Raw genomic sequence first — 14,394 nt, forward strand, 5'->3', positions numbered from 1 at the left:
TCTAATCTAGTGCTCTGCCAACATGGCTTTGACTCAGCAAAATGTACCCTGAGTTAAACTGAAACCTAAAAACCCTGGACATAGCGTCCTTTATGGCTAGTTCAGTCGGAACAAGCTTCTACCTCCATTCCCCTTCAGGGAGGGGAGGAAGGATGCAAAACCCAAGATTTGAAGCAGTCTTTTTAACGGGGGGCGGGGGGGCAGGGGGCGGACTGATGTTTGTAGCCCCTTCTCCTAATGAGCTCTCTGGCCAATATAGCTGAAAAATAAATCTCAGCAGGAACAAAGTACCTGGAAGAGAAACAGTAAAACTTTGGATTAGGGACCTGCCTGAAGACCCCAAAGGCAGAAACATCCTGCTCTTTGCATGCTGCTCTTGCAGCAAGCCCATGGGTTGTGCCTAGGCTGCTTCCAGACAGCAGCTGAGAGCAGAGCATGGGCTGAATCCTCCAGCCTTCCTCTTTCTCTTTGCCTGGCCAACTGACAGATAGCCTCTGGGCAGACCCCTGACATGCCTGAGCAAGCCCATCACTGTCATACCAAGCTCAGGTAGACCGGGTCCTGGTTGGCGTCGTCTGGGTTTTTCTGAAGCAGGACTAGCACATCTGCTGGCTGGATTAGACCACATCGGCCACTGGTTGGTACGGGTTATATTGTTGGGACTCCATAGTCTTTGGCTAAGAGTTTTCTTTATTGTGATGATGTCTACTCGGTGTTGCTACCCTCTTTCCTGTAATGCATCCCATGTGTATCAAGCATTTAGACAAAATATTTGTTGTAGTGTTAGGGACCCGGATTTCCCTTCTTTGTTGTTCTCTGCTCTTCCATTTTAGAGTGTCTGTCTTTGATGTCCAGTAGGAGAACAGGGCTGTTGGCTTGAGGATCCGTTGTGCTACAGCCACACAGGAACACAGGAGATCCACAATGTGCTTGGCAGCCTGTGCTCGCACCGGAGGAGCAGCATGTTCCCCAGAAAGCTAAACATGCTGCAAGCCCTAAGGCCTCACCCGCAGCCCCAATAGGGTGCCTGAACTAACTTTAAACCACTTACCTTGGGTTTTGTTGGCAGCTTTTTGCAATGTTTCACCGCCTATATCGAGGGCCATAACCCAAAGGGGATGCAGCTTACCCAGGTATATCTGCCCCTTTCCACGCAAGCCACGGTCAAGAGAAGTGAGCACAGTGTGTGGATGTCCTACAACCAGAAAGGGGAGAAAGATAAGGGAGGCAAAGAGGAAAGCATTGATTTGAGCAAATTCACATTTACATCACTATAAAAAATGGTGTTGGTCCAGAGCCCCCGAGTGCCTGGAGCATGTGCAGGACTATACTTATCTCTGCTTCTCTAGTGGACTAGGAACTAGAAGGTATGTTTTTCTCTGGAGCTATGAAAACATGTCACAAAATCTGCTCCTTTTGTATTCCAAATAATTTTACTTTGCAAGAAAAAAACACCCCGAGCTCTTGGAAAAACAACTGCCACAACAACAACAACCAAAAAAGAAAAGGAAAAAAAAAAAAAAAACGCAGACTAACACCCAAACGAGTTTAGAGTCTCACATCCCTGCTAGGATGTTCCAAATATAACCACAAAACACAGTTCTTAAGCCCATATTTATTACTATACAAATCTAGTTTAAAAACAGCTCTACAGGGGTTTGTGTTTAGCTGTACCGCTAGATCAGAGTAAAAAGGACATCTTGTTCCAGGCAGAACTGTAATGCTGCACTGACCTCCAGTGGAATTTGAAGAAACACTCCAGTTGCAGAGGCTTCTTTGCAGCCCTCCAGAGCGAAAACTTGCCTTGTTTTGGAGCTTCGTGGGGGTATCAAATTCGTATGGGGATCAGGGAATTTATTGCAGATTACTGTATACTTAGGATAAATATGTTAAAATACTATAAGGGGATTTGTTCGGAATAATAATTCCAGTCTAAGTCTAGCCTCATCAAATTTAAACTTAAATATGCCGGTATTAAATAAAGCTCTCCAAAACCATTCAGCTTGAGGGGTTTTTAACTGATGGAGGTGCAATTTTCTTCCACTTTTCCATTGCAGAGAATTTTTAAAGGTAATTAATTTCAGTTTTCCCATGAGAAACCCTCTTTTGGTTTCTTGGTCACCTAACCAAGAAACTCTAATGATAGTTGCTATGTGATATTTCCTCTCAGCACTTAGTAGAAGATTTTCAAGGTCAGCCAAAGGTGATCAAAGAGACTGATACTTCTCAATCTGTATGTGAATGATTGCTTGCCCTGATCAGATATTACAGCAGCACCGCTTGACATTGTGTCCTTTGATGTCCTGATCAAAGAAAAAGTAGTACATAGTACACCCAAGATATTCTCCAGAGTGCCCTAATTTAACAATCCCAGGGTCACCTGAAGGAAAATGTGGCATCTTTTTTTCTGGCAATCTCTAGCTGCGATGGATCCACGTCTGTTGTGCTAGGAGCTGTACGTACACGGAATAAAAAGGTTGTCACGGACACAAACAGCTCACAGTCTGAATATTAGAAAAACAGTTCAGCTTCAGCTTTAAAAGACAACCTTTTTTGAAAAAAGTCCCTTTCCCCTGAAACAGCTAGAGGGCCCTTCCAGGTTGTTCAGGAGTTTTCTCTGAAGAGCAATTAGAGAACTATTGTTCAAAGTGTGCTCAACAAGGAGGCAATGAGGACTTCAAAGAAAAGAGGCAGAGATTGATAAAGCCACTCTAGAAACAAGCAGGGGGGAGTCAAACAGGCAAGGGGACCTGAAAGGAGAAGGAGAACAAGAGAAAGGAAGGCAGTGCTCTGGGATTTTTTTTGTTGTTGCTTTTTTTTAAGCAAGATGAAAATATTTCCACCCAAAATATTCAAATGAAGTAAAATTAGATGTTTTGGCTTTGGGTTGTTTAACCTTGTTTAACCTTATTTAACCTTTTTCTAAGTCCTTTGCTCCAACCATCCTTTCATTTTAGCCCAAATTTTAAATGAAAATCGCAGTTGGACAAGTTGGAGAGTTTGATCTCCTAAATAGCCTCCCAGGTCCTTAATGGTATTTGCTCTGCACCCATCTACATACCCTATGTGTGATGAGACGTAAGCAGGTATGCAAGGGGCAGAAATGCAGTGTATCTCATTGTCTTACACCCCACCACACGAGCAAGATCTTGTTTTGATTCAGAATCATGTAACAGCGCTTGTGCTCCCAGGGTACAAGCATTTTTAAAAATCCCACTCATTTTGTATGCCTTGCTTAGATTATAATTTATCTGAAGTAAGTACCGTTGTGTTATATGTTTATATACTGCCCATTACAGTGGGATCCTGCTCCATGACTTGGGTTCTTCGTTACTGCTCTACCATTAACATACAGATTCTCAGGGTGTATGTACACATGATCACACGAGTCTACGCACATGAGGAAAACTCAAAATTTCCTTGCTGTGGTGGCAGAAGCAGAGGTATAGTTCCTTGGTTTAGATTTTGGAAGTGTATTTTCTGATATTGTAAAGCAAAGCAATCGGATACAAACCTGTCTCAGGAAGACTGACAGCAAGGAAAATTTCATGCCAAATTTTGCCAAAGTTTGGCAACTATAATCAACTGACAGCAGTGTTTTTATAATGAGAGGTGTCAGGGAATTTCAATAAGTATAAATGGCACTCTCCTGTATAACATATTATGAATACGATTTAATATATATGCCAAACTATTTAAATACATAGTGATTTTGGTTTTGCCGAAGACTCTGATCCACCTATAATGGAGTCTTCAAGGAATTTTTTTTTTTCCTCCACTGGTATTACACAAGCAATAAAAAATTTCATATGAGATTTCTTGATATTAGTAATATCAGAGAGCAAAAGAGTAATGCACAGCAGGTGGAGAGACACTGTACATGTAATATACTGCATGCTTACTGGGATTTTTTTGTTCAACAGGCAGTTTCTGTTATTGCAATAGGGTCAGTCCAGCTGTGACTTTTCACAGAAAATCCTCCCCATATGGGTAGAGCAGTCTGAAACACCTTCTCTTTCACTCTGGATATAAAACCAGCTGCACTAGAAAGGCCCCGTTGCTGGGTGAGGTCCTATTGAATGCTGTAAAAGGGAGGTACTTGTGAATGTCTTTGGAAGCTGCCAAGTTTTAATGCCTGTGGTGCATTATTTCCTTGGGAATGCATGAAAAATGTCAGTTAGTGAAGCAAAGAAATGGGATCTTTAAAAAAGAAAAGACAAAAAAAAAGGAATAAAAATACTTAATTTACCTTCTAATGGTGATTCTTTGTGAAGATCCAGGGTTCCACACTTTTTAATTGAAGCTAGAAATGCATAAACAGCATCATTTGGGGTAAAATTTACCTCCACACAGATCTGTGGTGTAAGGTAGAGGCAAGCTTTCTGTTTTGAGCAGCAGCATGGATTTTAGGAGACCCGAGTGCGGTGGGTACGTAGTGTGACATTGTTGAGGGCACTGTTTCTCCCACTCCCTGCACGCACAGCCCCCGACACGCCAGGGCTGCTCGTCTCGGGAGGGAGCTTGATTCAAAGGCATCGCCTCGACTTCTACTTGCTTCTCAGAAAGGAAAACGTTTCTGTGTTTAATCTGTTGCCACTCTTTTAGCTTCTACTTGCACGCTAATTGTAATGCAGTAAGTGTAGCAGGTTTATATAATCTATCATATCTTAATTAAAAGGTCTGCAGCTTTCGCTTGGACTTTGTTCATTTTGGTTTAGCATTGCCGAACTAAAGCGATTGGACATTATTGAAAAAACATGTCTTGATGGCACTGAACCAAGACTCCTGACAAAAATGTTGGCAGAAAACTTCACAAGTGTGACTGTTCATCATGCTTTGCAATAGTTATTTATTTCAAAATGTCAGAATTTTCCACAGACCAGAAATTCCCATTCCTTTCTGTCTCTATTACAAAGTACCTCAGCCTACACTCCCCTACAACCAAATGCTCAGGCGCTGAGTCTGTAGGAATGCATAGATCAGCAAGACGTGCCAAGAGCTACTGAAAGGATAAACAAAGTTACTCAAATTATTCTTACAAAGCAGAAAAATATGGATGTAATTTTATAAAATTATTTGCTGAGTGTTGAACAATGAGACGAGCCCTCCAGCCCAAGTATATAACATCTCAATTATGCAAACCCTGGATTCATTATTCCCACTTTGATGCCATACTGCATACAAGTATATTGCTGTAATTCCTCCCATCACGTGGCATTACTTCTAGTTCATTATGGAAAACAGTATTTTTGGGGTAGAAATTTAACGTGTCAATTAGTAGGAGGTGTATGTTGTGAAAATGTGGCAGAAGACTAAGTTAGAGAAATACTTTCTCCCTCTCAAAAGGCACGTTAATGTTTTATTTTATATTTTTTCATCTGCTTTACTACTTCAAAAACTAAACTATGTTTATTTCCGGGGCCCCAGTTATCACTATCAGATTGGATAATAGAATATACTGTGTTCTCCACCAGTTCATGGTCTTCAAATCCAAGGGTGGACTTCTTTTAAGAAATCTCTTGTCAAAGTTTCAGTGTTGATCAGAGCTAGCTGTTCCTATGGTCTGGGTTACGTGGTCAGACTGGACTATCAAGACAGCCTTTTGCAGTCTTAAGAGCAGTTCTGGGAACTGGCAGAAATGTTCGCAGCTGCAGTGACCTATAGGCAAACAGCAAAGACTATTTGTAGGAAACAAATTTCACTTGCGTTCACATCAGAAATCTAATTCAAAGGATTAGATCACCCCGTCAGAGAGCTAAAACAATATCCTGCCACATATGCCTAATCAAGATCAATCAACACAGTTCTGAATTGTGTGACTGCTTATAACAAACTGCCCATAAACGAGCTGCAGTCCTAGGCAGGAACTTCAGATAACAAATTAATTTGAGCAAATCTCAGCAACAGCTCCTGGACAACTTGTGAACAGAGAGGAAACTAAATTAATCAGATAAATGATTTTCTCAGCTCTGGTAGAAAATGTCAAACACTTCAAAACTAACCTTTTGGCAGCAGGATTGCTCTTCCCAAATCTATTTAAGATTTCTGCCTTTTGCATTTGTCAACAGAGCTAGGAAGCAAGTGTATTTCAACAAGGGTAATGTGCCATTCTTAGCACGTAGGCACAGCCCCTCTACTACCTGCAGCAAGCGTGCAAACTCCACCGCACAGACAGCACTGGCTAGAAAGCCAAACGCTGTTTCCTGGGCTAAGAGGGAACACTTTTGAGAAGCTTGTAGCTAAGCCTGAGCAGAATATTTTTATTGGAACTAATTTTTCTCCAAAAAGCTTTGACTGCTGTTTTTCTAAGGAATTATTTCAGTGAGATTTATCTGTTCTGTGGAAATGTTAATTTTGTATTTAGAAATTAGGCACAAAGTTAATTTTTCTTGCTGGAAGTTACAGTATTTTTATTCTGAAAGGTTGCTACAGTGCCAAAAGCAGCGATAGCTCAGCTGGTTTGTGATACCTTTCCCTTCAGCAGCAGGGCTCCCCAGCTAAGCCTCGGCTCCTGTGCTGGTGCGTGCTGGACCCCGGGTCCCCTCCCATCCCTAGCACATAGCACCGGGCTGCCCTGTAGGGCTGGTTGCCCATCCAGAAAGTTTTTCTGTTGGTGCTTGCTATTTTTCTCCAGAGCCAAACCACACTTGCTGTAGACCAGCATAGCACCACTTTGACCTGGAACAATTGTGGCTTTCAGCCAAAAAAAACCCACCAAAAAACCCCACCAGAAAACTTTTCTGTATTGACACAGACACTATTAACAAAAAAAAAATTTTACAAAAGGAGAAGCAGCATTTATTAGTATGGCATAGTTGCACATCTTGCTTCATTTCAAACCTCCTAATCACCAGGAGCAATATTCCCCCTCTTGCAGAGGATTGGTCCCTGCAGCAGCCAGATCCTGTTCCTCCCTTGTGCCCCAGCGTGAGCAAACGATGGGAGCGCATGCTGTATTTTACACGCATGCTTATGTTTCATTGAAGTAAGTCCTTTGCTGAATCGGAGCATCAATTCTCGCCCGTGTGGTATGTAGACTTTTACCGCTCTAGGCAGATTCCCCATGACGACAGGTGAGGAGACCTTGTTATACACTGCACACTGCCAGGTCTGTGGCATATTGATTAGTCACAGGTACGTTTGGAGTGGAGTTGTCTCTTTACTAGTTGAAGAACAGGGTGTTCAATGTTTATTGTGTTCTTAACAAAGTCTGTTATCAGCAAGTTTGAAGTTTGTTGCTATCTTCTAGCGTCTTAGACTAATCACAGTAATGAAGGCATTGAACGGAGCCCTTCTCAGGTGGCATTTACCATTGTTTGCTGCAGATAACATAAAGCTTTCTGATTACAGTCGGCTTTTATCACTTCAGAGCAAATCTACTCCACTGAAATGTGCTAATAAAACCCACGGAAGCAACAAACTGGAAAGAAGTGTTACAGCAATAAAGGAACATGAGGGAAAATGTACAGCTTTTGCTGCTGTTATCATTTTCAATTTATTAAGATCTAACCATTTTTGTAATATGGAGCTATTGCTAGGGGTTAATTTAATCTTCTCTAATACCAGGCTCAGGTCAGTTTTCAGTGTCAATTTAGATGTAATGCATATTTCTGTGTTAGAATCAGAGAAACACCCTCCGTGGCCCCATGACCATATGCTCTCAACAATCCAAGTGTAGATGTCCAGCACTTTACACGTCCATTTTATGAGATTAGCTCCAGCCTTTAAACACGCAAGTCCCAATAAAAACGTTTGGCATCATGGCTCCAAGGACAGAGTGGGCTACTGGCTGCAATAGAGAGGCACCAAGTTATGACCTGTAGCAACCCATACACCTGCCACCTGTGCTCCACGCAGCCAACCATCTTATATTTATCTACTGCCTTTCACTGTAAAGGGTCCCAGAAGCAGATTAGATAACTGCTGGGCTAAATCCTGAGATCTTCATTCAATCTTTGCTGAAGACAGCAGTTGTTTTGGGTGTATAAGGGTAATGTAAAATCCAGTAAAGACTTTATGCTGCCACCGGGGACCCTAAAGACAGCAGCCAGGGCAGCAACCTACATAAAACACAGAGAGGGGAAAACTGGATCCAAATATTTGGGCCAACACAGGAGAAGGACAATCAACATCCTCCATATCTGCACATAGGAGATGGGATATTAACTACTAAGACCTCGTCTCTATAATCACACAAAATAAATAGTATCAAATATCAAAATTTGTGTCTGCTTTGTATGAGATATGCTGAACTGGCTAAGATTTCAACACGTGTCTTTGTGTTCAAGTTATCTCTTGCAAATCAAGGACATTAAACCTCTTACATATCCCACCTCCCCAATGGATACCTGGTTCAGTTCAGTCCTTCTGTCCTACGATCTCTTTTGTTGTTGTCTTTTCTGAAAGATTCAGCTCCTGCTTTTTCTCTTTTGATGTGCTTCCATGCAGTCAATGCATTCATCTCACAATAGGAGCTGGAGTGGAAAAGCAAGTTACTAGAATACGCTTCCCTTCTTTGGAGCCTTGTAGGCCTCTAGATTTCACTGAACGTTATTCAGCCTCTGTGGTTAGAGACTGCACATGTTTGGAGCCGTTAACATCTACATGCCTGTTGTGGGGGACGTGTTTCACAACCTACCTCCTGATTCATTATAGCCTCCCTGTTTTTCCAGCCTTCATTTTGTTCCCTTAGAGGGGATGCTTTTAAGAAGGGAGAAGGAATGGGGATTAAAGAGGAAGCAACAGATCTTGTACGGGTATGGGACCATCCAAGAGACCAAGTATCTTGAGACATACAGGAGCCTTAAGAAGAAGGTTGAGCAAGAAGTGCCATGTAGTAGGAAACACCAAGCCCAGAGAGTTAATCAGTCATAGTGCTGCCCCATGTGCATGCAGATATTCAAAGGACACAGTGGTCACACTGCCCCAGTCCTTATTGGACCCCCACCCTGCCTGTGTCCAAGTAGCTCATAAGCTCTGTTATGCTCAGCCTGACATAACTGGCTCCCTCTCCTCTAATGGAGCAGATGGAGGAATTGAATCTTCAAAGGATCTAGTGATTTAACAAGGTCACATAAGACAGAAGGGGCAGAGATTGAATTTAAGTCTAAAGAACTCATGTTCCTCTCCTCCTTTCTCCAGACTCTAACGAGAGCCCCAAATGTGGAGCCAGAGATGACAGTTACGAAATGGAAAGGCAATGTACGTGCAGTATTTTGTTAAAACCCTTGCACAGACATCATATGTAGTTCCAGTACCTCTAAGAGAGGCCATGCAAGATCTAGCAGGCAATTAATGAGACTTTCAAGTCAGTTGGTAAATTAGGTGCTAGCAGAGAGGCTTCAAGCTTCACAGAGGGCTTGGGTGAACGGGAAGGTTGGATGCAGAATTGCAACACAGCAGGGAGGGATGAAAGGTATGCTACCCCCTCCCTCACCACCACAGCTCCTGGCATAAGCATCTACATCCCTGTGCTATTTAATCCCAGGATACGCTGCAAGATGCCGTTTGTGTGGCTGGTGTGATAACGAATGATGTACTGTGCAGGGCTGAACTGAGTTACACTGGATTGCATTACACTGAAGTAGAGTGAGGAAAATACCAATCATCTATGAATCTCAATGATTGAGGCTGGGAGAGACCGTGGAATGGCAGAGCCTTTGAATGCTCTGCCTGTGAGGTTGTGTGTCTTGTTTAGAGCACGCTAAAAGGCGTTGCTTGTTCCTGAATCAAGATTTCCTCTTAAACTCACTCTGGTAGCTTTCCTGTGTTTGCCTCAAGCCACCAGGCAGAGATCGGGGGGGTTTCCTGACAGAACGACTTCATCCTCCCTGCTGCAAGTGCCTCAGTACTGAGGATGAGACTGTGGGGTGAGAAGGGCTGCCCAGCACAGGGCTGAAAATGGTCAAGCAGTCCCAGAAGAGGAACCCCAGGTACAGACCAAGTGAAAGCCAGAGATGGACTTAATTAACTCATCCTCTGCTCTGTTTTACAAAACACAAAGCACAGGAAGGCACGTGGGGACCGGGCATAGAGGGCAGAGCAGGTAGGGCAGATGTGTCCCTTCACTTCTGCACTCTCCCAGTTCCCCAGCAAGAAGCGGTTCAGGAGTTGCATTGTGAGCAACTAATAAGATTAATGCAAATGGGTATACTGAGTTATATAACATATATATGCCCTTCACACAATGACGGACACCTTCTGCTACAGTTTATTTTTCTAGCAATCATCAGTAGCACTAATAATAATTAAATCTCAGAGGCTGTAATGAATAATACATAGCAGCATTCTGTTAGCAAAACAAAAACACTTTAAAAGATTTTCTCCTAAGCTAACATCAGAGCTTATTTCTTGCAATGATTTATTTTTTTTAATGTATTAAGCACCTTTAAAGTTTGCAGTATTGCAACACAGATAGTACTGAGTCACTGATGCACAAAAAAATCCTGGAAAAATTTTAAAGAAAAGCAGGTGCCACTAAGCTGATCACTTTTATTTGCAACTGGCAGAGACGAGGAGCAGTCACAGCTGAAGCTGGAGCAATGGACAGGAACGTAGGGGGCAGGGGGGAGACTGAGGTAGCAGTGTTTGAATTCTTCTGTCTGACCTTGGACACATTGATTAGGGATGAAATTCATCTCTTCCCAAAGTCAGACATTCAGGTGAGGCTAATCAGTGAGGCTTCTCAAAGCCAAGGAGAAGACAGTACCGCAGAGAGCAGTGCCTTCCAGGAGAGTTTCAGTCGCTTTCAGTGGCCGAGGTTAGATGAAGTGATTTGGGCCAGTGTTATCTGTGTAGGTATCTAAAGGCACCAGTCAGGCACAAACATCTGCTGCTCAGCACGAGCCTTACTGCAGCTGCACTTCCACAAGCAAATAAAAGTCCTTTTGCCAAGACAGCATCGCCTGTTCCTGGAAATGCAGATGACAGCATGTTCCCTCTTACTGCTGCATTTGCAGGACTGGAGGAGAAAAATGACCATGTCAAACGCCCCTACTTACACCAGAGTGTAACAATTTGGTCACTCTCAGAGAGGCCTCTAAAGGATCATCACTTACAAAGCGGGCCTGTAATGCAGTCATTACTCAAGGAGTAGAGTGCCTGAAGGCTGAGAATGTGGTAGAACTGGCCCCGGAAGCATATGATTATCTCTCCCCCAGCTGCATTGGACACTTAGGCACTGAAAAATCATGTGATAATGTGCATGTTACTGCTGGACTCACTCAGATTTAAGTATCTCATCGCTAGTATGCAATGTAAGTAGGCAGTATGGGATGTAAGATACCTCGTAAATGAAGGGGTGAAAAGTCATGGCTATATTTTCAAGTACTGAAGGGGTTAATGCATCACATACCTCAGTTGCATGTGGATGTCCTGCTACTGTATAAGTTTAAATTGTCCCAATTCTAAGCAACCATTGGATTCAAGTCCTACAAGGATGACAAGTTGGGTTCTGTGCTATGTACCGTAGCAGTCGCCAAAAGGCTAACAAGCAAGGTCCAGGAGTGGTTGGTTTACTCACTGGACTCTACTAAATGAGTAAAACGACTACAAAAGACAGCAATGCCATTCAGATCAAGAGGGATGGATTTGGAGTTGGCAGCAAATTAATTGCAAAAATAGATGACCTTACATAGTATATTCAGAAATTTCTAAGAAGAGAACGGCTTGCAGGAGTCCTAATGCCAAAGAACAGCAGAACAAAGGCAAATCCGATGCAGGACTCAAGAAAATGATTGGAGCTCTTTGTCCAGATATCAGTGAGACTGAGCTCATAACCTCCATCACGCTGCTACAGAAATGCCAATTCAGAGATGAAGCTGGTGCAAGAGAGGGCAGCCTCGACAGTGCTAACGTCTTCATTGCTTGTAGAGACTCTACGTCCAAGTTCTCTGGTGGAGTTACTCTGCCAGGAGGCTTCACAGAGAGTCAACCAAAATAAAACAATAATGTGAACCTGAACTGAAGAGCAGAGAAGGGACAATTTTCCTCTCTGATACTAGATCAGACAATGGAATAGCCTACCAAAAGGAGTAACTTGTTTAATCAGTATAATCAGATATTACAGGGATAAGCACAAGATAAATAACCCAATACCACAGCTACGAGCACGGCATGAATAACACAATACCCTAGCAATGAGCTCAACATAAATAACCCAGTACCACAGCAGTGAGCTCAGTATAATACCATGGTGATTAGCTTAGCATGAACACTGCGATACCACAGCAATTAGCCTGGCATAAATAACCCAAAATCCCGGCAATCAGCATGGCATGAATAATTGTATCCCATACCAACAACCACAGCATAACTAAGGCAGAAAGAAGACCGGTAGAAGAGCACTGATATGTGTTTATTAATACAGTTAGAGGTTTATATAGCAACAGCAATTTTGGAGTACTCCCAGTTCTTCCCCATGAAGCCAGCAAAGTTAACCCCTGCAGCCACCCACAATCAGATCTGTGGGCTGTGCACATAGTATTTCTGGAGGGGACGAAAACCAGTGGAGAAAATGAGGTGGGTCTGGGGTATTTTTAAGCAGGTGGGATGAACCCAGGCCTGCAGACAGTATTCTCAAAAGCACTCACTATGTCTCTAATTCCACTCCAACAAAGTCAGTGCAACTGCAAAACTCCTGCGAGAGCAACTGCACCAGAACCGAGCATCCTCCAGATATCCCCAGCAGCCCCTGACCACCAGCACTGCTCCCTGAAGGGGAAGGATGGGTGCAGTGGGGCTGAAGCTCAGCTTTTCCTTCTGGGGGTCCCTACTGTGACGCTGCCGCAAATCCTGCTCCCTGGCCCTGCCAGCACTCCCAAGTCCTCCTCCAATGATGAATTTTGCAGTGTTACCACCCGGAGTCCGCTTAATGTATGAATGCTGAATTTATATGTGAGTCACAAATACATCTTTTTATGCACTCTTAAAAACCAGAAGCATAATTACTAAGGTCAATATTTAATGTTTATTTCCTTTATAATAGACATTATAATTTCACTTTAGGGAAAAGAAACTGTATGCATAAAAATAATGACAAATATTAAAGTCACCAAAATAATGGAACCAGATCACTCTACTAATCCTAAATTTAAATGCATTAACGATCCCTGTAACATTAAAGGTCTGATAAGCCAAATTAGGTTTCTTGTAAGCATAATTAATCTTCTTTTTCAATGAAGATATTACAAGGGAGTTAATTTGAATCCCAAAGGCATTTTTAAAATTGAATTATATAGATAAAGCAAATATTTGACCTTTTACTGATAATTACTATAAAAAATCAACATGCAAATGAAGCTTATGAAAATCTCTCCTGAAAATGATATTATTGGGGTAATGATATTCTCTATAACCAAAATGGAATAATTTAATGACTTAAAAGACAGGTAGCCCCTACCTTCATCTATAATTTGGGAGTATTACATTACAGTAGTGGGGCCTGTGTTTATTAACAAATAATTGAATGGAATAAAACAGAAATAATCATGTCAAATGCACAGATTATCTGGTTTCATTTGTAGGTCATTAAATTTAAAAGACTGCTAGTTTTGGTTCACCTTCTCTTCTGAAATGATTTTTTAGTGTCATTAAATGATGGTAATATTTATTGATTTAAATTGCCCTCTGATTGGAAGGTACTTTTTCATGGCACTGAATCAGGATATTTTTTAAGAAAATTTCCATTCGATTCAATGGAAATAGCATTCACTGCTTTATCACCAACTGAAGCTCCTAAAATCTCACACAGCTGGAGACTCATTGCTGGATAAGTTTAGGAAAGATTCAGGCTCTTCCAAGGTGCCAAAGGGTCTCTGATGGTGAGCATGGTACCCACAGGCTGGTGGGATTTGCAGAGTAAGACAGGCTGGTGAGGATCTGCAGGATTAAACCGTGGGTCATCAAACAAGTGACAAGATCAACTTTTTTGCCAAGGTTTTGAGTTAAAATGGAGGGTGCTAATGACCAGGACAACATTTCCATGTGTTTGCACAGCACTTTGCACAGGGGGACTAGCAGCCAGGATTTGGTCTATTGATTATTGTTGCTTATAATCACATATGCCTGCATGGACTCCGTAGTGCAATAGGATAAATCTGGGGCAGTTTCTCTGAAATCTCTGACATTAGTCTAAATTCTTGTCCCCTTTTGTCAATTTTAGAGTCTAGGTGCTACTCGCCAAAAAGAGCATTTTTGTGCAAGGACCAAGTTTTCATCGCATGAGCCGTCTAAACACTTCAACTTGACTGTCATCACACAGGCATGATGGCTTCATCCTTTTGTCCTTGCAGTTATCTGAGCAAGATGGCCTTCCCTGTTGAGGTTCCCCAGCCTTGGTGCTTGGTGAGCAAGCTGCTGTGAGCAAGGCTAGACCACCAGAAGCAATAAGTGGGC

Source organism: Pelecanus crispus, chromosome 9 (genome assembly GCF_030463565.1).
Source record: "Pelecanus crispus isolate bPelCri1 chromosome 9, bPelCri1.pri, whole genome shotgun sequence".
Classification (NCBI taxonomy): Eukaryota; Metazoa; Chordata; class Aves; order Pelecaniformes; family Pelecanidae; genus Pelecanus; species Pelecanus crispus.